We start from the raw sequence: 23,801 nt of genomic DNA on the forward strand, positions 1-23,801 counted from the left end.
CGGATCGGCGATCTATGAATAAATTCTGCTCTCAGGCAGGCTTTATGCAAAAATCGCCGATAACACTGATCTATGCTATGCTATGGCAAGGCATAGATCAGTACATGCAATCTATTGATCGCATGTTTTACAGTGAAAAAAAGTGTAAAAAAAAAGTGTAATAATTTTTTTTAAGTATTAGGAAACCCCTTATAAACCCCCCTCCCAATAAAAGTTTAAAATACCCCCTTGGCCATTATAAAAATAAAAATATAAAAACATATTACATGTTACATATTGTAGCGTGCGGAATTGTCCTATCTATTAAAATATAACATTCTTGTTACTAGACGTGAACGGCGTAAGCAAAAAAAAACAAAAAACACACCAGGATTTGCAGATTTTAATAAATATTATATCAGAAAAAAAATTAATAAAAGGCAATCAAAATTTTTGTTACACCAATATGATATTATTAAAAAAAGAGATCATGGCGCAAAAAAAATTACACCTCAACCAGCCCTGTAGGTCGAAAAGTAAAAGCACTATGGCTCTTAGAAGATGAGGAGGAACATTGCATTAATTTGACCTGGACATCCGTGCATCAAAGGGCTCTGTCTTGAAGGGGTTAAAAAATACAGTGATTAAATCCAGTAATCTCTCAACTAAGAAAATGAAGATAAATGACAAACAGCCACATCACGCAATGTCAAATTTTCGATCAGTAGATTCATACTGTTTAAAGTAATTATTTTAAACCATAATAAAATAAATCCTTTCACGCAAAAAGTCTAAAAGTTTAAAAAAAAAAAATCATATTTTTGTTTAGTGGTTTATAAATAATAATAGGTTGTGTTGTCTGCAATAGAAGTACAATAAATCAGTGTTTGAAAGGCGACGTAAAATATTTTTTATTTAACTACAAATCACGCTGAACAGGTAAATGAACGGGTTTAACATTATTAGAATGTAATTTACTTCTGTTACATTAACAGGTCTTTTCCCAGCAACAGTCTTGGCACTGAAAACTCAGCAAAGGGTCACAGTGACTCTGGTGATATAGTATCTGAAGTTTCACCCTGAAGGCAATTATACCAATATGCTTGGATTAATGTAATCTCTTAACTCACGATTAAAAGATATACTGTACATTTCCCACTCTACCTCCAGTCCTATATTAACATCTGCTAGAATTTTGAAGTTATATCTCATCAACCAGTTCCAATTTTTTAGCTTAAAATTAGCAATGCTTCTTCTTTTTTACTTTTCCTTTTCCAAGAACTTTCCTGCAGTTGTCAGAGCTGAGTGACTGCTTCCCTAAGGCATCGCTGTGAAACTCAACCATGTCAGATCTTGGTTTTACCACCTGCTGAATGAGTCAGTTTGTTACAAATTTATCTTTTGACTACCTTTTGTGATCCAACCTCTGGGATCTAATTAGCGCCTCTATGTCTTTTCTATATTTCTCTGCTAAAAAGCAAACTGTAGATTATGTATTAACTTGAGTAAATGATAACCATTCATAAGTTACAACTTTTTATTTTGTTTATTAAGGATCTTCTGAAAGAAAAACTGCTTCGAAATGTTGGTTTTAAAAGTTATAAAGGCAAAGATTTATCAAACTGGTGTTAAGTAGAATTGTCTTACTTGCCCCTAGCAACCAATCAAATTCTACTTTTCATTCCACACTAATTCTTTGAAAGGTGGAATCTGATTGGTTGCCAGGGGAAACTAAGACAATTCTACTTTACACTAGTTTCATAAATCTTCCCCATAGTGTTCTGGTTTTAGGATCAAAATAAATACAGTACAGACCAAAAGTTTGGACACACCTTCTCATTCAAAGAGTTTTCTGTGACACTAAAGGCATCAAAACTGAGTTAACACATGTGGAATTATATACTAAACAAAAAAGTGTGACACAACTGAAAATCTGTCTTATATTCAAGGTTCTTCAAAGTAGCTTTTGCTTTGATTACTGCTTTGCACACTCTTGGCATTCTCTTGTTATAGTCACCAGAAATGGTTGTCACTTCCCAGGTGTGCCCGATCAGGTTTAATAAGTGGGATTTCTTGCCTTATAAATGGGGTTGGGACCATCAGTTGTGTTGTGCAGAAGTCAGGTGGATACACAGCTGATAGTCCAACTGAATAGACTGTTAGAATTTGTATAATGGCAAGAAAAAGGCAGCTAAGTAAAGAAAAATGAGTGGCCATCATTACCTGAAGAAATGTAGGTCAATCTGTCCGAAAAATTGGGAAAACTTTGAAAGTGTCCCCAAGTGCAGTTGCAAAAACCATCAATCGCTACAAAGAAACTGGCTTACATGAGGACCGTCCCAGGAAAAGAAGACCAAGAGTCACCTCTGCTGCGGAGGAGAAGTTCATCCGAGTCACCAGCCTCAGAAATCGCAGGTTACCAGCAGCCCAGATAAGAGACCAGGTCAATGGCACACAGAGTTCTAGCAGCAGATACATCTCTACAACAACTAGTAAGAGGAGACTTTGTACAGCAGCCTTCATGGTAAAGTAGCTGCTAGGAAACCAATGCTAAGGACAGGCAACAAGCAGAAGAGACTTGTTTGGGCTAAAGAACACAAGGAATTGACATTAGACTAGTGGAAATCTGCGCTTTGGTCTGATGAGTTCAAATTTGAAATCTTTGGTTCCAACCACCGTGTCTTTGTGCGATGCAGAAAAGGTGAACGGATGGACTCTACATGCCTGGTTCCAACAGTGAAGCATTGAGGAGGAGGTGTGATGGTGTGGGGGTGCTTTGCTGGGGACATTGTTAAGGATTTATTCAAAATTGAAGCCATGCTGAACCTGACACACACGCATCATGTAACATCACACGCATCATGTAACATCAACAGGAATAATTATTTTATTATAGTTAATGGACCAATCTATTCACCATGTGTATGTTCCATGTAAAGGATGATAGCACCTTTTGTAGGTGTTTCGAGACAAGTATGCCTGTCTGTAGGCGATATTGTTATATTCTTAAAAAAAAAGTAAAAAAAAAATCCACAGGAATTAGGGTGAAGAATGTCAGCACTGTTTCTATACTGGCAGTAACAGATCTGATTCGGAGCCATTGCTAACAGTAGTAAGACCATCTAAGGTCCACTTCTCGATAAAATACTGTTCACCCGATACCTGGACATTGTTACCTGAACTTTTGTGGTCACATGATAAGTGTGTGGTATGACTGACACCATGTTTCCACTACAGTGGTACCTTGGTTTAAGAGTAACTTGGTTTAAGAGCGTTTTGGTTTAAGAGCTCACAGTTTTTCAGAATTGTGACTTGGTTTAAGAGCATTGCTTTGGTTTAAGAGCTCCCTGTACTGGGTGGGAGCGCAAGTAGGGGAGGGGCATGGTCTGCTTAGCGTGGTCTACAGCACTGTACTCTGACCCAGGAAGTCTCCCTCACCTTTCAAATCATAGCAGATCCGCTTCAGGCTGGGGCTTGCATCAGAGGACAGGATGGTGGAGGTAATCTCTTCATAGCTGTAACCCCTCTTTCCCTGGACAGAAAGTGCTGCATATATGTGCCCACATATGTCCTGCTCATTCCTTCATGCTCCCTGCAGTCCCTGACAGCCCTTGTGTATCTCATTCTCTCTATTACTGTACAGTAACTTATAATATCACATATTCTGCTGTTTCTGAATGTTTGTTTCATCTGTTTTACATGTTCAGAATTCAGAATAATTATTATTTTTGGGGTGTGGAACCAATTGTCTGCATTTCTATAATTTCTTATGGGAAAATTTGCTTTGGTTTAAGAGTGGATTTGGATTACAAGCATGGTCCCGGAACGAATTATGCTCGTGATCCAAGGCACCACTGTATTTTGTTTTGCTTTAGGAAGAGTTACTGTGGACTAATCTGTGGGCTATACCATGTTTTTCGAGACAGGATCTAACCAGAACCAGTATGAACATTGTATGTGAGCAGACATTTAAATTTATATATAGTAGCAAACTGTATGATTCCTTATTCTAAAGATAAACAAACAAACAAAAAAGTAGCCTGGAGCTGCCAACAGCAGTGGGTGTCAATTTCAACATATAAATGACAATACAATGTCGCAACCAACAGCAACCGCAGTATCTAATCAGACAAGGAAACAGGGTTCCTTCTTTCACTCTGCCAGCGCCCCGTGAAGCAATCATTGCAAATTAGTCTTCTCGGCAGCAAGTCAGCTATGTGTATATGCCTATTATTAATCTAGGATTGTATATATCATGTATTAATGCAAAAAGTTTGGTTCAGTCCCTTAAGAGTGTAACATGTATGGCTAAAGGTAAATGTATAGTATCTGGTGAAGAGCTTGTTTAAAACATAGTAAACTAGTGGATTGTTAGAGGGAAATGTAAAAAAGGACCATAGATTATCCCTCTTTTGGTAACAGATGTCTGTAGTTGTTTATACATTTACAAAGCATACTAAACTATAGGATTTCTCCAAGTGGGGCAGTTATTATAACCCTCAGACAACCTGCGTCAGGGTCGTACCCATTATGTGTCCTTCATAATGCCAATATGCAAAAAAAGAGCCAGTGGAGCCTCATTTAAGAATCTCAAAACAGAGGACTAGCCAGATATCCATTGGGGAAAGGGCTCGGCCAAGGGGTGACTCCTGTAGGTAAACCACCATATTAAGTGGCCCTATAAGTCAATGTAATGACAAGGGAAAAACTAAGGCCAGGTATCCATCCACAGGCAGATGTTTTGGGGTGTTGCCCCTCATCAGTGTGGAGCAGGATTCTGGCTAGGTGGGAGCAATGCCCAGTAGAGCCATACAGATGACCGATCTTAGGAAGAACAAAGATAACACCGTTGGCTTCTGATTAAAGCACTCAATGCAGTGAAGTTCTAGGTGCATTGCTCTCTGGGAACTACAAATATGCAAAAAGGAGCCAGTGGAGCCTCATTAAAGAGTCTCGAAACACAGGACTAGCCAGATATCCCTCCAGGAAGGACCCAGCCAAGGGGTGGCTCTTGTAGGGAAACCACCAAAATCCCCATATTAAGTGGCCCTATAAGTCAATGTAATGACGAGGGAAAAACATAATGCCAGATACTTTGAATGGGGCAGAGGGGTCTAACGCTAGCCATTACTACATCTGCATCTCCTATAACTATGTCACTAATTTTAACAGAACAAAATGGACAAAAGTTTCAGGCTCTTATTGTAAGCTAGTATTTTCAGAAAGGCTGGTAAATAATGACATTTGAAGAACAAGTGCTTACATTCAGAATACATTTTTCCTCTCATCTGAATCGACCAATATTACAGAAAATAATTTAATATGAAGAACAAATTGATAGTTTTTCCTTCAAAAACAACACTCTGTATAATACACCACAAAGATAATTACCAGGATAATGCAATGATCCCCTTGGCCTCGTTTAGGTAAGAATCAGCAAGTCTTTCTCACGTTCTACATCTACTTTTCTACTAATTTCTTTTTGTTCTTTTTTTTAACATTCAACCAACTTAGCAGAATGTTTTGTCTTCCTGAGAACCCTTGCAAAGATGTGATTGACATTTACAATCCAGAAAATCAATTCTATATATTTCTGTAACCTGCTGTATTTTTTGACTGGGATATCAGCATATAAGATATTATATTATTTATAGTGCTTTATTTATCACAGGTAAGGTTTTACATGCCAGGATTTTATCACAACTGGAAATTTGTCTATGGGTAGGTTGGCAGTAGGTAGATTTGTCAGGGCGCAGTTTTTTCCCCCCACTGAATATTTTATTTTTGTTGAACGCTGCTTAAACCTATTCCTAACCCATGATGTATATTCTAAGCATTGGTCGGGTGAGGGAGAATAACATATACTGAGCCCTTTAATAGCCAGTGAGTACTAGCTTTCTGCAAATGCCATCAATCTGTAAACAACTAATATTCGAGATCACTCCCATGATAGTCATTTAACGCTTTAGATGCCATGATCAATAGCAATTAAGGTGCCTGGCTCTAAATCGTGTCTGAACCAAACCTAAAATAATAGCAAAGTCTAAAACAGATTTTTAGTTGTATCTCATGGCAGGAAAATTTTTTAAAAAAGTGATCAAAATGTGGTACAAATCTATCTATCTGTAGGGAGAAAAATTCACAGATTTTATTTGGGGGAAAAATACACTATGGGTCTTAGAAGATAAAGCGTAAAGAAACCAAAAAAGAAGCCACAATTTAAAACTAAGGGGGTTAGGAGGGGTTAAAACCTCCCTCTTGTATTCTCTCATCTCTTGTAAACCACTTGTATTTAATGAAAAAACAATACACTAAAATAATTGTCTAATTTTGGCAACAACTATTTAGCAATAACCTAGACTAAGGGTGGTATTACAAGGGCCGATGGGGGCCCGATAATACCTGATACATTGGCGCTCGTTTACTGGGCCTATTACACGGCCCAATAATCGTTTAACAAGGGATGCCGGGACATAGTTACCGATGTCCTTGCAGCCGCTCAGCCAATCATTGCCCGTGGCGGTCCCGGCCTGTGATTGGCCGAGCAGCCTGTCAGCTGAGACAAACCGCTGTGAAGAACCTGGGGAGAAGCACAGAGGAAAAGAAGCCCTGCAGCCTGGATAGGTAATGTATTCCTCTTTTCATATCATCAGCGTCGGCCGCGCACCGCTATTACATGTAGCGGTGCACGGTCGGCGCCCGACCATTTTAGGTCAGAACCTTTATCAACGATCAGCGGATGACAACGATCATCAGCTGATTGTTGTCTTTATTACACGGAACAATAATCGGCCAGATAGGGCCGATTCGGCCGATTATCGTTCCGTGTAATAGTACCCTTAGGGAAGTCACAGAAGATGGTCACCTTTTCAGAGGTTCTGCTACAAACAGATACTTGAGAAAAAGACTACGTGAATGCTACAGAAACATAGCTCAACCAGCACCCTATAATCTTGCTGATTCTTGTGACATCCTATCGCACTTCCCTGCGAGATAGTTAGAAACATAACTGATTCCTGTTGTATCTATTTTAGGCTATGTTCCAATTTTGAGAGTATAGCGGGAAAAGGCTGTCCTCTTGTAATATAGAGGGCAGCTAATATTGATCATGATCATCATTATTAGCTTCCGTCTTTCCCTGATATGTTCCCGAAGTGGAAACATAGCCTCAATGTTATTTTGTCTTCAGGGAAAATCTAAACTCTGTTCCTATCAGAACTGTACTTGCTGTTACACATTGGGATATCAGCAAATATGTATACTGCGGTATATCTTAGGTGGTTTCATTCACTTTAATGAACGAAACATAGCTTACTAGTAAATATATTTGGTTTATTTTACAAGTGTATATTTTTTCTCGGGACTCAATAAACCTTAATTTTTTTTGCCAGTATCACAATGTACACGAGCAACGTAGTAAAGCTTCATAATGTGAACATAGCGGTATTTTTTATTTATTTTTTTAGTTTAAAACTTGCTTCAACTACTGATGAGACTTAGACATCACTTTGTTCTTGCTGGTAACGCCACAGTAGAAAAAGATTTTAAAGCCTTGTATAAAGCAGTACTCTTTCCCATGTGCTCCATGCACTTTAATGTAGATTCCATTATCGTCATGAACAGAAAAGAACAGCTGCAATATACATTCATATATTGTAGCACTGCATACCTTTTGTATCAGATGAATACTTAATGTCTGAATCTGGATCATCTGTAAAAAAAAAAAAAAAAAGAAATGAAAAGAAAAATGTCATATTCATAACTAAGTCTCATAATGTCATTACATTTAATGTTTTCAGACTACTTATATGGTAAATAACAGAATATATTATTGAAATGAACAATTTATTGTTTAAATAAAGCTATTCAATTCAAAGAACATTCCAACTGCCAGAAATCATCCTCAAATTCTCAATGTGCGGCCAAATGGTACCTCTATACATCACCATATTATAGAACTATTCTCCCCTAGAGTCAACGATTCTAAGCAATAATACATTTGTAATACAGCTTGCATTTTATTTCTGTTGTATTTCATATGAATCAGGAAAAAAAGGCTCAGAGAGGTATATCATAGCATGGTATACATTTACAGTAAGGAAGATCTATTACACATTCTTAGAAATCATGTCTCCTTTAAGCCATAATTTAACCATGTGCATGAGGCTAATGTACTAAAAACGGAAAGATTTAAAGAATTACATTTGTTTAGCCTTCAGATGATATGCTTAAAAGGAATCTGTCACTAGGTTTATACTACCTTAAATGAGGGCAGCATAAATTAGTGACAGAAATGCTTAACAGATCGGTGTATTACTTACATCATTCTGTTCAGCCGTTCTCCTAATATGCAGGAGAATAGCATCTTGACATACTCCTCCCCCCACCTTACAGCTGCTGAGTGACAGTTGACTGACTATACACAGCACAGATAGATAACTGCCAATCAACAGCTGGTAGGCAGATTTTTCTGCTTGAATATTGAGGACCACTGGGCTCATGCACATAATGGAGAGGACTACTTATTGTCCATGTTATTTAGGAGGATATCTTCACTTCAGCGACACAGAACAATGTAAGTGGTGCATCATTCTGTTCAGCTTCTCTGTCACTAGTTTATGCTACAGTGAGATAGGACAGCATAAATCTGCTGACAGAGTCTCCTGAAGGAGAAGTATGACCAACTAATTTAAAGTGAAACTATCAGCAAGTTAGAAGCCTAAACTGCTGATATGTCCCTATAGCGCACAGTTCTCAGGTTATTACTTTATTTACTATGCTAATGAGGCATGCACCAATCTGCCCTTGCCAGCCCATCTAGCATATGAGTATTGGGGAGGTGCTCTGGGCCCCCTGCCAATATTAGTTAGGAGGGGCGGGCTGGCCGGGATGGATCGGTGCACTGAAATGCCTCATTAGCATATTAAATAAACTGTTAATATCCGGAAAACAGTGCAGAGGATGACAAACAGAGGGGCAATCCCTCCACCAGGAGAAAAAAAAAATATTCACCCATCCCCCTTTCCTTCACTCAACCCCTCTCTTGATGGACATGTGTCTTTTTTCAACCTTACTATGTGAAAACTCTTTGATCTACTGTATGTTTGTGTAAATTAGATAAAAACTGTATGGTCATCAACTTATAAAATACCTCTAGATTTTGAAGGGTTAAATCAGGCATCCTTTTAGCCATGATTAGCTATGTTTAGAATAGAAAGGATAAAAATAAAAAACCTTATTATGCATAACGTATGAAAAGCGTTTTCACGGCATCCTTAGCACTCTTATTTTCCCTTCATGTTTTTGTTGTGATCTAAGTGACCAGCAGACCCACTTAAGAATCGGCCAGCATAGCTAATGCCATCAGAGAGAGGGCAGGGAACACAGAGAGCAGCTCAAACGCTTCTCTCAGGAATCCTTTATCCCAAAGAGGCACAGTTATAAGAAAAAAGATGCAAAGTTTGCTTTGATGAATAGTGCGCCAAGCTGAGAATATATGGAAGAAAAATATGTACAGTGTACTAAGCCATTACTGTCACCAATCAAAGCCGGTAAAGTGATTAGGATCAAAGATTTTCGACGGAAACACTGTGTGACAGCGTTCATAGATGGCCTGAAAGATTACAAATATGAGGTTGTGGAATCTGCAAAGTGAATATAATTACATCAATACAAAGTGCTATGTATGGACTCTTTATGCACTGTTCTATGCAAGGGCAAAGGCAATGATTTTCAGCAAATACAAAATACATTTTAGGTATAACAATTTTCACATTTAACAGGAAATATACACAGAACTGGTTCAGCGTTTCCATGGACTAATGCACACAGCAAAGCTATGATCATAGTCCGCAGCTTAGCATACAGTTCTCCCATATTACTTTTAAGTGGCATCTTTTGTGAGCTGCTATCTCCATTGTACTGTGGATAATACTGTATATCTCCATTATAAGGCATCAGATAGTACATGCATCTGTCAGGGATGGGAGGAGGGTCTCGGGGACTTGACCTAGGTATAGTTAGGATTATCGAGATGGAGGGTGTATGGATGATTTGTTCTTGGCTTTGGGGAAGATTTTCTAAAATTGTTAGTTGCCCAATGTGACCAATTATATTCTCTGTCTTATGCATCTAAGGCCCCTTTCTATATGCAATGTATAGTTGGGGAGACGGCACTCTGGTGGTAGTGGTGCTCGTGGCAGAGCAGTGTCCCAGAAATAACGATTGGAAGAATCCCAGCACTCACCAAGTTAAATTATACTTGCTTATTCAGTGCAAAACATCATAGGGAACAAGAGGACGCGTTTCAGTATATAGCCTTCATCAGCTCCATGAAGCTGATGAAGGCTATATGCGAAACACGTCCTACTGTAACCTATGATGTTTTGCACTGAATAAACAAGCATAATTCAACTTGGTGAGTGCGGGGATTCTCTCTTTCTATATGTAAGCTTCCACCTGATTCTCATAATCAATCCTTTTTTTTCTGGTACAGTACTTTTTCTTTTACCAGAGAAATCTTTCTCTATTTATATATTCATCTTATGTTTCTTACCAAATGATATGCATAGCCTAATTGAAAAACAGAAAGAAAATCACCGTAAAGTATGCTGTAGTCCTCTTAATGTCAGTGATAAATGGCATCAACTGTGCCAATCTTGATAGCAGCTCCCTATCTTTTAATTATTATTAGAATTAAAGGAGAAAACAATGAAAGTTACTTGTGATGTCAATTATTTAGGTCTCTGGAGGATTATAAATGTTTTAATGATTTCTTGTTCGTTTCTACAAGAAAGAGATTAGTAACTGTATGACGACTTGAAGCCAGGTTTAGGGAGGTTTAGGGAATCTTTAGTTTTAACTTCAATATAATTTCCTTATATTGACAAGGAACTGGGACACTTAAAATATGTCAGGGACGACAATGTTAGACAAGGGCGTAACTAGATATGGCTGGGCCCGGTTCCCGCATACATCGCCGTTCTTTTCTTGGGCAACGGTCGGGGGTTAAGCACTGGAGGCGGGAAACCCCCTCCACTATATGACGCAGCTTCGTTAAAATCAATAGGACCGCGTCATAGAGTTCGGGGGCTTTCTCCCACTTGGGGCAGACCGGCCCGCCTTCATTAATTCTCCCCCCGGGTAGTGCCCTGGAATAGACCAGAGCCGTATGCGGTAACCAGCCTGTGGTTCAAAAGAAGGACTGCTGCACCAACATCCCTGCGCCAGCACCAGTCTATTCATGTAAATATCAGAAAAGCGATATACCAGTGGTACATTCACTTTAACTTTGTATGGCCAATATTACAGTGTAACTTACTTTTTAGAAAGACAGCTGAGGAAACTCAGGAAACAACATCTATTAGCCTAGAACATTTGAGAGTCCTGCAAAAAGATTACAATAGATATTTATTAAGATGCTGACCTGTCTGCTGGAAGAAAGGTGACTGTTTAGAAGTGCTGGCGCCATATAAAGCATTCTTATGGCTGATAAATGTAGCAGATTTTAAAGTCTTTATCTTTCCTGTGTTTTATTTTCTATGCTTTGCCTCTATACAAACCACTTATCCGAGCCTACATGGAATCCTGAGTGTGGTTTTGGGCACTCGTGTATAAGAAGGACTGATAAGACTAGTCATCAATGTACAGTAGAAATATTGCACAACACTTACCAAAGTCATAAACAACTTCTTTTATTGCTTCACAGTGGGAAAGTACATGGGATGCAACACAGCCTTGTTAGTCTGTGTATTTTCCAACTGTGAAGCAATAAAAAAAGTTGTTTATGACTTGGTGAGTGCCAAGGAATATTTCTACTATCTGGAACTTGTGAGACTACTGTTAGACTAAACCCCACTAGCTTGAAGTACATTGTTCATTATATCCTTGATGTTTAAGTGGTGCCAACCATGTGAACACTCTTGCTATGTAAATGTACAGTAGCTCTTAAAGGGTCTTTTCCTGGTTTGTTATTTTTCATTTATTTAATTTATTTACAGAGTCCTGTACATATAAAAGGGTTAACATATAGATTGTGCGCGTACATAATGTAACAGGAAAACAAGAAAAAAACAACAACATTGACCCCTTAAGGACTGGGCCTAATATAGCCTTAAGGCCCAGGCCAATTGTCACTTTAGCGTTTTCGTTTTTTCCTCGCCTTCTAAGACCCATAACTCTTTTAGTTTTCCACCTACAGTACCTAACGGGGCCTTTTTTTTTTTAAGGAACAGGTGTCCTTTTTAATGGCATCCATGGCATCCATTACATCCGACATTGCACGGTGGCCAAACAGTGAAATGACGGATGTCATTTTTTCTTTTCAAAAACGGAGAGGAAGAAACGTAGTGTGAACATAGCCATACACTGCACACATATAAAAGAGGGCCTCTATGTCTTTATGCACACCTAAAAAGTTATTCCCATTTCTAAGATCATATTCTAAGTTGAGGTGTACGTGAAGATATACACTTTTGTAAATAGATTTAATTACAAGTTGGCCAACCTCTTTAAAGGCAAAGGATGGACTGACTACTCTTTATACATAGGAGTGGTGGTTGGTAATCTAGGCAATGAGCAAAATGTGTGAAATACAACTTAGAATATGCCCTTTAAGAGACAGCAGCATGAAAGGTAATATGGAGCATTAGTGAACAGTCTAAGCTGTGGATCAGGCCTTAGGGTAAAATCTATTACCTACACTTTTTGAAGCTGGGAAGGCTTTTCCCATTAAATAAAGACATTGGCAAATACTTTATAGGCGTTTTTTTTACATTCCGTTGTATCAAGACTAGGATTACAAGTTGATTTTGATGGAGATTTTCCTTTCCAACTTTACTATATTACTTTTGCAGAAAAACTAATAGTAATAGAAAACTAGGACCACACATGAAACCTTTTTCTTCTTCTTTCTCACCAAGATCAGTGAACAATAGAGAGGCTGCCCTTTCTGTATTTTGTCACATGGAGTTCTTTAATGTATGTTATCGAAATGTACTAGTCAGGACATTGCTGAAGAGTTTGCAAAACTATGGAAAAATGTAAAAAAAACAGTCCTTAGACCATGCTTATATCTTTTATACTTACATAATATTTCTGAATATGTATGACAGCCAGGTCTGTATATACCATTAGGGTGGCATCCTGCAGGGGGAGGCCCCTGCAGGGGATTACATTTATTTTTAGTGCATTCACCTGAGGAAGGGGCCATTCCAGCCTGGAAACATGTTATGTATTTTATTGTTTTGATAATTACATTTTATATTCCATATTATCTGGTCCTTGTGGTGGATGACCTGCACCTACTCACCTGTGTTTGGATCAAGTGGATAGACTAACTACTATACAAGATGCTAGGAAAGCTGTGTGACCCCATTATACTAACTACTATACAAGATGCTGGGAAAGCTGGGTGACCTCCATTATACAAGATGCTAGGAAAACTGGGTGGCCCTATTATACAAGATGCTATGAAAGCTGGGTGACCTTAATTATACTGACTACTATACAAGATGCTTGGAAAGCTCCAACTAGCAGTGATGAGTTACCATCCTTTTTGTTGAACAGCTCCCTTCTCACCTCCTCGGGCACTGCACATTCAGGTTAATCTTCCACCGGGGGCCGGGAGTGGAGCTTTTTGGGATGGGGGCTGGACTTTGCAGGACATACCCGGAGCATTAATTTGCCTCTACAGCCCCACAAAACTAAAAACTGTGTGTGTGTGAGGGGTGGGGGGGGGGGGGGGTTGCAACATCACTCCATGGGTGTCTTGTGGCCCTGCATTCCGGGGGAAACAATTGACGGGGTGGGGGCCCTTGAGATGCTGTGGATCCCGGCACTTGCTTGAGTAAGCCAGGTGCTGAAGCTGGCCCTGTGCACAGAGGAATATAGGGGGCCTAACAATATATGGGAGCACAGAGGGGCTTTACTATCATTGTGGAGGGAAGCACAGGTGGCGGCCTTACTACTCAACTGTGGGAACTGAGGGGACATAACACCTTAACTGCCAAGGGCAGCATGAACTCTAAGTACAGGCCTGATGACAGTCTTGATCATAGAAAAAGGCAAAAGGTAACAGCATCCAGGCGTTGATAATGTGCAAAAAAAATTTTATTCCCTCATGGCAATGACATAGCAGCAACGTTTCGACCAAAGAGGTATTTCTCAAGCTGGTACAATATACAAATTAACAGAGTATATATACAACATATAGCCAATCACATAAACTAGCAAATTGTTGCCAAGTATACAATTAACTTTATTTACCCTCACCACCACAATAAGTGTATGCGTGAACACATAAAACTTACATAATAAAACCATGAGCATCCCCAGGACTTGCATCCAACCGACTCCATGGTATAACTAAAGCGCGTAAACATCGGCGTCCTGCCGATGTTACTGTGCATGTGCAGGGTTTAACTAATCAGCGATCCGCTGATGACATCACAACGGTCAGCTGACCGCTGCCATGACAACCGCGATGCTCGTACGGCATGATAGTAGAAATAAAAAAAGAAAACAAAAAAAACGGAAAAACAACTGTACTTCAGTCCAATGAAAAAACTAACAAATGAATCATCATTCTTATTTGTTTCCAACATACAATCACAGTTCTTGATCACCACAAACTCGTCCATCGGCGTATAATTGCAATTGCAACAAATCGCATCGTGTGTATTGTCCCAACGCTTACCAGCGTGACTCCTGGAGCATCCAGGTGTATGCGGAGGTAATTCAGATGCTGTATAGAACACTATAGTATATAGCGTCCCGAAAGTTCACAACAGCTGCACACTTAACTTAGAGATCTTGGAGCACAGTACTATCATTTCGGCATTATATGCTCAAAAATCCGCACATCTCTCCCACCGTTCCACGCCAGACTGTTGAATTACATACAGACTCCAGGGTCCTCTTCAGACTTCTCATCGCTGTTAACCGGTGATTGACTAGCGTCATGGTAACCGGTGATTGACTAGCGTCATGACGTGCGGCTTTCCTGATCCATTTCGGACCTCATCACTTTGTAAGCCACATCCATTTTATTCCAATGTGAACAAGCGTCAATTGCATAAACCCCGATAAGGCCTCCAAGTTCAATAACGATTTCATGTGTCCTCTCAAGTTCACAGGGAGGACACTGACCATACACACCATGAGATGTCTCCTTCATCCAACCTCATACGTCCTACGGATAATAACATGATAGTGGCTTTCCAATCTTGGATCATAATAATGCATCTTGGATTTTTTCTGTATTTCTATTTTTTTGTATTTTTTTGTTTTTCTTGTGACCACTCCGAACATATATATTATGACTATAAAGGACTGTATTCTACTTGCAATTATACACCGATGGACGAGTTCGTGGTGATCTAGAACTGTGATTGTATGTTGGAAACAAATAAGAATGATGATTCATTTGTCAGTTTTTTCATGAACTGAAGTACAGTTGTTTTTCCCTTTTTTTGGTTTCTTTTTCTTTTTTTATTTCTACTATTATGCCGTATGAGCGTCGCGGTTATCATGGCAGCGGTCAGCTGACCGTTGTGATGTCATCAGTGGATCGCTGATTGGTTAAACCCTGCACATGAGCAGTAACATCGTCAGGACGCCGATGCTTACGCTCTTTAGTTATACTATGGAGTCGGTTGGATGCAAGTCCTGGGGATGCTCATGGTTTTATTATGTAAGTTATATGTGTTCACGCATACACTTATTGTGGTGGTGAGGGTAAATAAAGTTAATTGTATACTTGGCAACAATTTGCTAGCTTAACATGTGATTGGCTATATGTTGTATATATACTCTGTTCATTTGTATATTGTACCAGCTTGAGAAAGACCTCTTTGGTCGAAACGTTGCTGCTATGTCATTGCCATGAGGGAATAAAACATTTTTTTGCACTTTATCAACGCCTGGATGCTGTTACCTTTTGCATTTTTCTATGGACTTTGTCCTGATGGACTACAGGACCGATAACTTTGTTTCATCCGCTTCTCATATAGAGTCTTTTTAAATAGTGTTTTGAGTCTGCTTAGAGACCGACTAGGTGTGCTATGGTATTTTTGTAATTTTTGACAGTCTTGATCAGTCACACAAAATTTACTGTCGGTTTATGTTTCTACAAATGTATAAATTGTCCAGCAATGTATATATAAATAGGCTTTTGATTTTTCAATATCACCTATTAAATCATTGTGTCCTGCACACTACTGATAAATGATTTTCTTTCTCCAGCACTAATACAAATAAGAATTGCAGTCATGTCTTTATTGATTTTAAGCTGCTATTAATAAAATATGGACTATGTAAATATGGTGAAGTGTTAATTGTGTTAATAAATGTGAATATTTTAGTACCACTTGTTTCTTCACTCATGTGTTAATGCTTTTAAATTCAATTAAACATTCTAATAGCTTTAAAAGCTTCGGAACATAAAAAGGCTTTCTGAAACTAGGTTGAAGTAAGCATTTACACCCTTCCAGATGTCCCTTATTAATGCAGATTTTCACGCTTAAACTTTTTTCTTAAACAACTTAAAGAAATAATAGACATAACAGTGTCCTTCAATAGGTATTACCTTCATGGAACAAAGTTATCTAACACTCTTACTGCCCATGGGCATGGGCATAACCACCTATGTAGCAGTTGCCTAGCTTAAAGGGGTTGTCCAGCGCTACAAAAACAGGGCAACTTTCTTCCAGAGGCAGCACCACTCTTAGTGTATGTTCAGACAGGAATCCACGCAGAAGGTTCCTGCGGATCCGTTGCTCGTCAAACTCAGGGCAACACGCATCTCCACCAGTGCCATAGGCTCCATTTTATGGTCGGACGGATTCCGCTGTCCATTCAAAGAATGAGCGGGTTCATTCTTCCTTATATCCAGTTTGAGTGGCTTTATGAAACTCAGTTCCATTGAAGTGAATGGAGATTAATTGCAAACCACACCTGAACTGGTGTCAAGAGTGGTGGTCTCACTGAAAGAAAGTGGCCATGTTTTTGTAGCGCTGGATAACCCCTTTAATTGTGAGGGGGCAGCTACAATTAAAAGTTTAATTAAATTAAAGATGGTGGTTAGTAGAAGAAGGGGCAGTAGTTGATAGAAAATGGCAGTCCTAAGACCAAACATAGGAAAATATGATACACAAGACATAATACATTCTCTGAAGAGTAGAGATGCAGCCCCCAAAAATATTGTCTCTGGGTGACATAAAAACAAACATATTCATACCCACCTGCCCTGATCTCCCACAGCTGCAAATAACTTGAGCTATTCACTGGACGAACAGTTAGTTCTAGTGATGAGCAAATACTGTTCGATCAAATAGATATTCGATCGAATAGTAAGGTATTTGATCTATCGAATATTATCGAATAGTTCGCCGAATATTCGATAAATATTCGATAAGCGTTCAAATCTCCCAGCTTCCGGTTTTTACCTCCAAGTGGTCGAATAGATGTTGTTCAATAATCGAATACTTGTTCCCATAGACTTTAATGGGATCGAATTTCCGGGAGATATTCGTACGAATATCGAATATTTCACTATTCTTTAATCACTAGTTAGTTCATGTCAGCTCAACATGTCTCAGAAACCAGTAAGCAGCGGTAGTCAGTGGGGACAGGAGTCGTTGGATCAGCACCTGCTGGGGATTGGGGCAGGCAAATATGATTTTATTGTGTGGTTTTTATGTCACCCTCAACCTATTTTCTTTTTTCTGGTACTTGGCCTAGGGCAACAAAATATCTGTCTTGTTATTTCACATCAAGGATTAAAACTTTTTGTGAAGCTCTGTTGTGAGCATGAAAAAGAAACCGCTGCACTTGTGAATTTTCAGGGAATGTCAAAAGTCAATTATGTGGTAGTAAATGGCTACTAGGTGCTGGAGGTAACAGGAGGGTTGTTAGACCTATACAGCCAAATAAACTGCAACAGTACATTATATAACGGTCATCTAAATTATAAACCATTACAAGACAGTATGTTGGAACAGCCAAGGGAGGCAAAACACACCATTATCATATTATTATTATTATTATTAACCCCTTTGTGCTGCAGCTAGTTTGGGCCTTAATGACCAGGCTAATTTTTCAAGATCTGACCTGTCTCACTTTATGCTCTTATAGCTCAGTGATGCTTTAACGTATGCTAGCGATTCTGAGATAGTTTTTTCGTCACATATGGCACTTTATGTTAGTGGCAAAATTTGGTCACTACTTTGTGTGTTTTTTGTGAAAAACATCAAAATATAATGAAAAATTTAAAAAATTTGCATTTTATGAACTTTGAAATTCTCTGCTTCTAAAAAAAGAAAGTCGTAGCACATAAATTAGTTACTAAGTCACATTACCAATATGTCTTCTTTATTCTGGCATAATTTGGTAAACATATTTTACTTTTTTAGGGTGTTACGGGGCTTAGAAATTCATCAGCAAATTATCACATTTTCGTCAAAAGTTTCCAAAACTGATTTTTTTAGGGACCAGTTCTTTTTTTAAATGGATTTAGAAGTCTGGTACCCTGAAAACCCCATTTTGGAAACTACACACCGTAAAGAATTAATCTAGGGGTATAATGAGCATTTTAACCCTACAGGGGCTGGAGGAAAGTATTCACAATTAGGCAGTAAAAAAATGGAAAATTAAAATTTTCCAATAATATATACGTTTAGATTAAAGTTTCTCATTTTCAAAAGGAAAATGAGAGAAAAAGCACCCCAAAATTTGTAACGCAGGTTCTCTTGAGTACAACGGTACCCCATATGTGGGTGTAAACCACTGTATGGGCACACAGCAGGGCTCAGAAGGAAGGGAGCGCCAATCAGCTTTTCCAATGCAGATTTTGCTGAAGAAGTTTCTGAGCCCCAGGTGCGTTTGCAGTGCCCCTGTAGTGTCAGTAGAGAGAAAACCCCCAATAAGTCACCCCATTTTCGAAAGTGCACCCCTCAAAGAATTCATCTTGGTGTGAGGTGAGAATTTTGACCCCACAGGTATTACAGGAAAGTATTCAAAAGAAGACAGTAAAAATGAAAAACTCGAATTCTTCCAATAATATGTTTGTTTGGTTTGAAATTTCTCAATTTCACGAGGAACAAGAGAAAAATAGTACCCCAAAATTTGTAACGCAGGTTCTCCTGAGTGAAAAGGTACCTCATATGTGGGCATAAACCACTGCATGGGCACACAGGAGGGCTCAGAAGGAAAGGAACGCCAATTAGCTTTTTCAATACAGATTTTGCTGAAGAAGTTTCTGAGCGCCAGGTCCGTTTGCAGTGCCCCTGTAGTGCCAGCAGGGTAAAATCTCCCAATAATTCACTCCATTTTGGAAAGTACACCCCTCAGAGAATTCATTTTGGGGTGTGGTGACCATTTTTACCCCACAGGTATTAGAGGAAAGTATTCAAAATTGGCCAGTAAAAATGAAAAACTCGAATTTTTCCAATAATATGTTGGTTTAGTTTGAAATTTCTCAATTTGACGAGGAACAGGAGAGAAAACATCCAAAATCTGTAACTCAGGTTCTCCTGAGTAAAACGGTACCCCACATGTGGGCATAAACCACTGTATGGGCACACAGCAGGGCTCAGAAGGAGCGCCAATTTGCTGGAGCAAAACAGCAGCTAGTAATGGTTATTAGAATAGCGCAGTTACTAAAATAAAATTAAAAAAATGAGATTACAGGTAATGTGGGGTGGTTACGGACAGTCTGGGGTGGTTATGGGCAACCTGGGGTAGTTACAGGTAATCTGGGGTGGTTACGGACAACATGGGGTGGTCACGGGCAACCTGCTGTGATTACGGCAACCTGGGGTGGTTACGGGCAACCTGCAGTGCTTACAGACAATCTTGGGTGGTTACGGGCAACGTGGGGTGGTTACGGGCAATGTGGGGTGGTTACGGATAAACTGAAGTGCTTATAGGTAATCTCGGGTGGGTACCTGTAATCTGGCATGGTTACCGCAATCTGGAGAGGGGGTGGGGGGACATCACTTTTTATCCCCTGTCACCAATCATTTATGGTGACAGGGATAAAAAGTGCCGGCGGCACATGGTACAAGCGATCAGCGGTATATAGTATATACCGCTGATCGCTTGTACCGGGACCCCACAGGGGGGTCCCTGAAGACTGCCCCATGCTCTCCGCTACCTCCGGTGGCGGAGAGCATGGGGCTTTCATTCATTTAAACTTTTCCATCCCTGCGAACAAACATCGTTTGTTCGCAGGGATGGCGGCCGGGGGAGGGGGGGTTAGTTATCGGGGCACTAGGGGGGTCTGATCTGGGGTCTGATATACACTTATTTCATCTCCCACCGCCGTGGATTCACGGCGGGGGGAGATGAAAGGCGGCGGCGGCACCGGTAATCCCCTTTACCGACGGCCGCCGCTATAACGTTAATAGCGGCGATTGTCGGTAAGGGGGGGGGCCGGGACGGACCCCACGCACTGCCCCAACCCCTCAGCTACCTCCGGTAGCTGGGGGGATGGGGTGGGGGCCGTCCCGGCCCCGCAGCCTTATTCTCTGCCATCGCCGTAAAAAGCTGATGGCAGCAGAATAAGGACCCTTAGTGACCGCCGTAAAAAGCCGTATCGGCGGTCACTAAGGGGTTAATAATAATAATAATTTATTTATAAAGCACCCTTAATTCCAGAGGTGACAGGGGTAACAAACAAGAACATTACAAGATCAAAACACATTACATGAAGGCAAATGGCAGACTGGTACATGGGGAAGTGGACCCTGCCCGCGAGGGCCTATAATCTATAAGGTAATGGGAATCCCACAGCTTCAGGTACCATCTCTACACTGATGACACTCAGATCTACCTCTCTGGTCCGGATGTCACCTCATTGCTATCGAGGATTCCAGAGTGTCTATCGGCCACATCTTCCTTCTTGTCTTCCGGGCTTCTTAAAACTCAACATGGACAAAACAGAATTTATCATTTTTCCACCATCTCGCTCCACCCTGCTGTCTAATCTGTCACTCACTATCAATGGCTGCTCTTTGTCCCCTTTCCCCCAAGTCCGCTGATTTGGGGTCACCTTTGATTCTGCCCTGTCTTTTAAACCACATATTCAGGCCCTGACCACCTCCTATCGCTTTCAACTCAAAAACATTTCCAGAATCTGCTCTTTTCTCACCCCTGACTCCACCAAACTGCTGGTACATCATACATACTGTAGGAACTCAGTGCAGTCAGCCCATTAGATGGATTATTTTCTTAAAGGCGTTATGCAGCGATACAAAAACATGGCCACTTTTCACCCTGTCTTGTCTCCAGATTGAATGGGGTTTCAAATGCAGTCCCATTAAAGTAAATGGAGCATAATTGCAAACCACACCTGAACTGGAGACAAGAGAGGGGGAAAAGTGGCCAAGTTTTTGTAGCTCTGGATAACCCCTTTAATTTTCAAGATAGAAACACAGGCACAGATTTACTCAAACTGTCTAATTCTTACAAAGTGTAAACTTAGATTAGACAACCTAAGGTTATGTTCACACAACATCCAAAAAAGAGAAAAGGCGTCTGTTATTTTCTATTTAAAAAGAAGTTTGTTATTGCCACAATTAACTGACTGCAATGCAATGCATTCAGGTCAATGGAATGACAGATGTCCAACACACACAGTGTATAAAATGATAAGACATTATCTGCGCGGACATGAAAATAATGATCATGTAAATTATTTTCGGACGTTTATTGCAAACAGCGGACATTATTTTTTTGTTGTTCACACACAGTTTTTCTTTTCTCACTGTCCTTTCACTGTTTTCACTATTAAATTCAATGGACTTTTCAATTAAAGACACAACCAAAGGGCAATTAGTGAACCTGAAATAGAGTAATGTATCAACAGCCGTCATTGCACTGATGGGCGGCCAGACAGCTAAATGATAGATAGTACAAGATTTATCAAAGTGGCTCAGGCTCTTTGATAAATCTTTTACATTTTTAGACTATGTAGGACCCCGGCCGTTCTGTGACCCAGCCGTGTCACAGAACGGCCAGTGTCAGTGAAGTTTATCCTGGCCGGTACTGCAGTACTGGCCAGGAGGAATTTCAATTCTACTGAATTGGGATGCGGGCACATCTGCGTGCGCCTGCATCCTAATTCACCATTGAACACAATGAAGAGTGAAGCCGGAGCCACACACTCCATTGGGTGACCTGTTAGGGATGTGCTGCCGCTATTCAAAAAATGTCAGTTTTCACTGCGACCGCTAGTGTATACAATGCAGTTGGGATCCCACTGACTGCAGTGCAACATTAGTTTTGTATAAATCAGGGCCATTGTTGCAAATCGTCAACAATGGCCGTGATTATAACAAAACTTATGTTGTGTGAACATAGCCTTAGACTGTTTAGTACCCATACCCTAAGCTGTGTCAATGTTTTCCAGGACTCCCTTGGGCTGCATCGAACTTCAGCAGCCACTGCAAATCAAATGTCGCACACTTGGGTCTGGACACACTGAGCGTGCTCAAAGTCTGCTCAACCTTATTGTAAGTGTAAACAAACTATTAGTAAGTTTAAACTGTGCCAGAATCTTACAGTAGAATTTTCCTGCATTTTTGCATGGTTTCGAACCTTACCCTATACTCCAATATACTAAAGCCACACCCCTTTGTTAAGACCAGGCAAAAATCTTTACAACTCATATTCAAAGTTCTGCATTTCTTATAAAGCAATTTCTTTGTCACTTGTTACTCCAGAATTCAGGTACATTTGCTATAGTAAATTCACCCCATATTCTCCTATGGTTCTATCAATCTGTCATTAAGCTTTTTAGTGAGAAAACCTCAATTAAATAATATTTCAGTTTCAGGGTTAGAAAACAGAGTGCACTGACCAGGTTTGAGAGTCATAAACAATCAAAGTGATAACTTATGGTTTAAATTCTTTTTTCAGTGCACTACATTTCACTTGAGATTCGCATACGCCATAATCATAAAGTTGTTTGATTCCACATAAAATAAATATAAAATAATCAGCTACATTAAGTCCAATTGTGCTAAATTTGTGTGATCCTTCTGTGCAGAGTTTTAGCGCACCACATGTCCCTTTCCAAGTGGGTGATTTTAACAAACTCATGGCAATATGCCAGCACTGTGCAAGTCCTCCCTAGCCCTGCAGACAGGTATTCATTAATTAAAGCACAGGCTGTCAGCCATGTACACTTGAACTTCTTGATAAAATTAGTTAATGAAGCATAAGAAACAATGTCAGGGTATAAAATGACTGACACAGAGTAACAAAGAAATAGGATACATGTCTGAAAATGCTTTAATGATCAAATAAATATTACACAAATACAGAATGTGCTAAAAGGATCGTAAACATCTGAAGTGTATTCATCAATCTTAGCAAACTATTGAAATTATTTTATTAAATAATTTACAGTATATGTTTCTGCTTTTATTTTTATTGTGGACTCTAGATCCAACAATCATCTCAACAATTATCCATGGCTTTGTATAAAAGTTACATAAACAAGAAAGCAGTAAGGCGACAATTTACATTTTAAAATGTGTGATGTATGTTATTGTTTTTTTTTTTTTTTTTTTTTTTAGAAAAACCTTTTTTAGGGTATAGTTATTCTTGTCTTGTCATAATTATTACTTTTATTGAATCAAGTTTTTAATTTGCTGCTCTAACCAGTGTCCGAATACCCAGTCCAGGGTACAGTAGTTTGGAAGCATCTTGCAACTTTGGTGTAGTTTCCCCCAGCTGTGCCCATATCATTCCCCATACTCTCATTTCAGGTCTGTTTTGCTGCAATTGCTTCTTTTTCCTATATTCTACTATGATGTAAA

At 39.6% G+C, this 23,801-nt stretch overlaps 1 protein-coding gene across 1 annotated transcript in view; it reads right to left on the reverse strand.

Annotated features, from left to right (window-relative positions):
• SNTG1 (syntrophin gamma 1) overlaps positions 1-23,801 on the reverse strand; it is a 397,146-nt gene that overhangs the window by 221,934 nt on the left and 151,411 nt on the right. Inside the window, exon 3 of the mRNA XM_069960047.1 lies at positions 7,649-7,690. The gene's annotated coding sequence lies outside the window, so the exon portion shown is untranslated. The remainder of the gene's footprint in view (positions 1-7,648; positions 7,691-23,801) is intronic.

Source organism: Dendropsophus ebraccatus, chromosome 2 (assembly GCF_027789765.1).
Source record: "Dendropsophus ebraccatus isolate aDenEbr1 chromosome 2, aDenEbr1.pat, whole genome shotgun sequence".
NCBI classification, from domain to species: domain Eukaryota; kingdom Metazoa; phylum Chordata; class Amphibia; order Anura; family Hylidae; genus Dendropsophus; species Dendropsophus ebraccatus.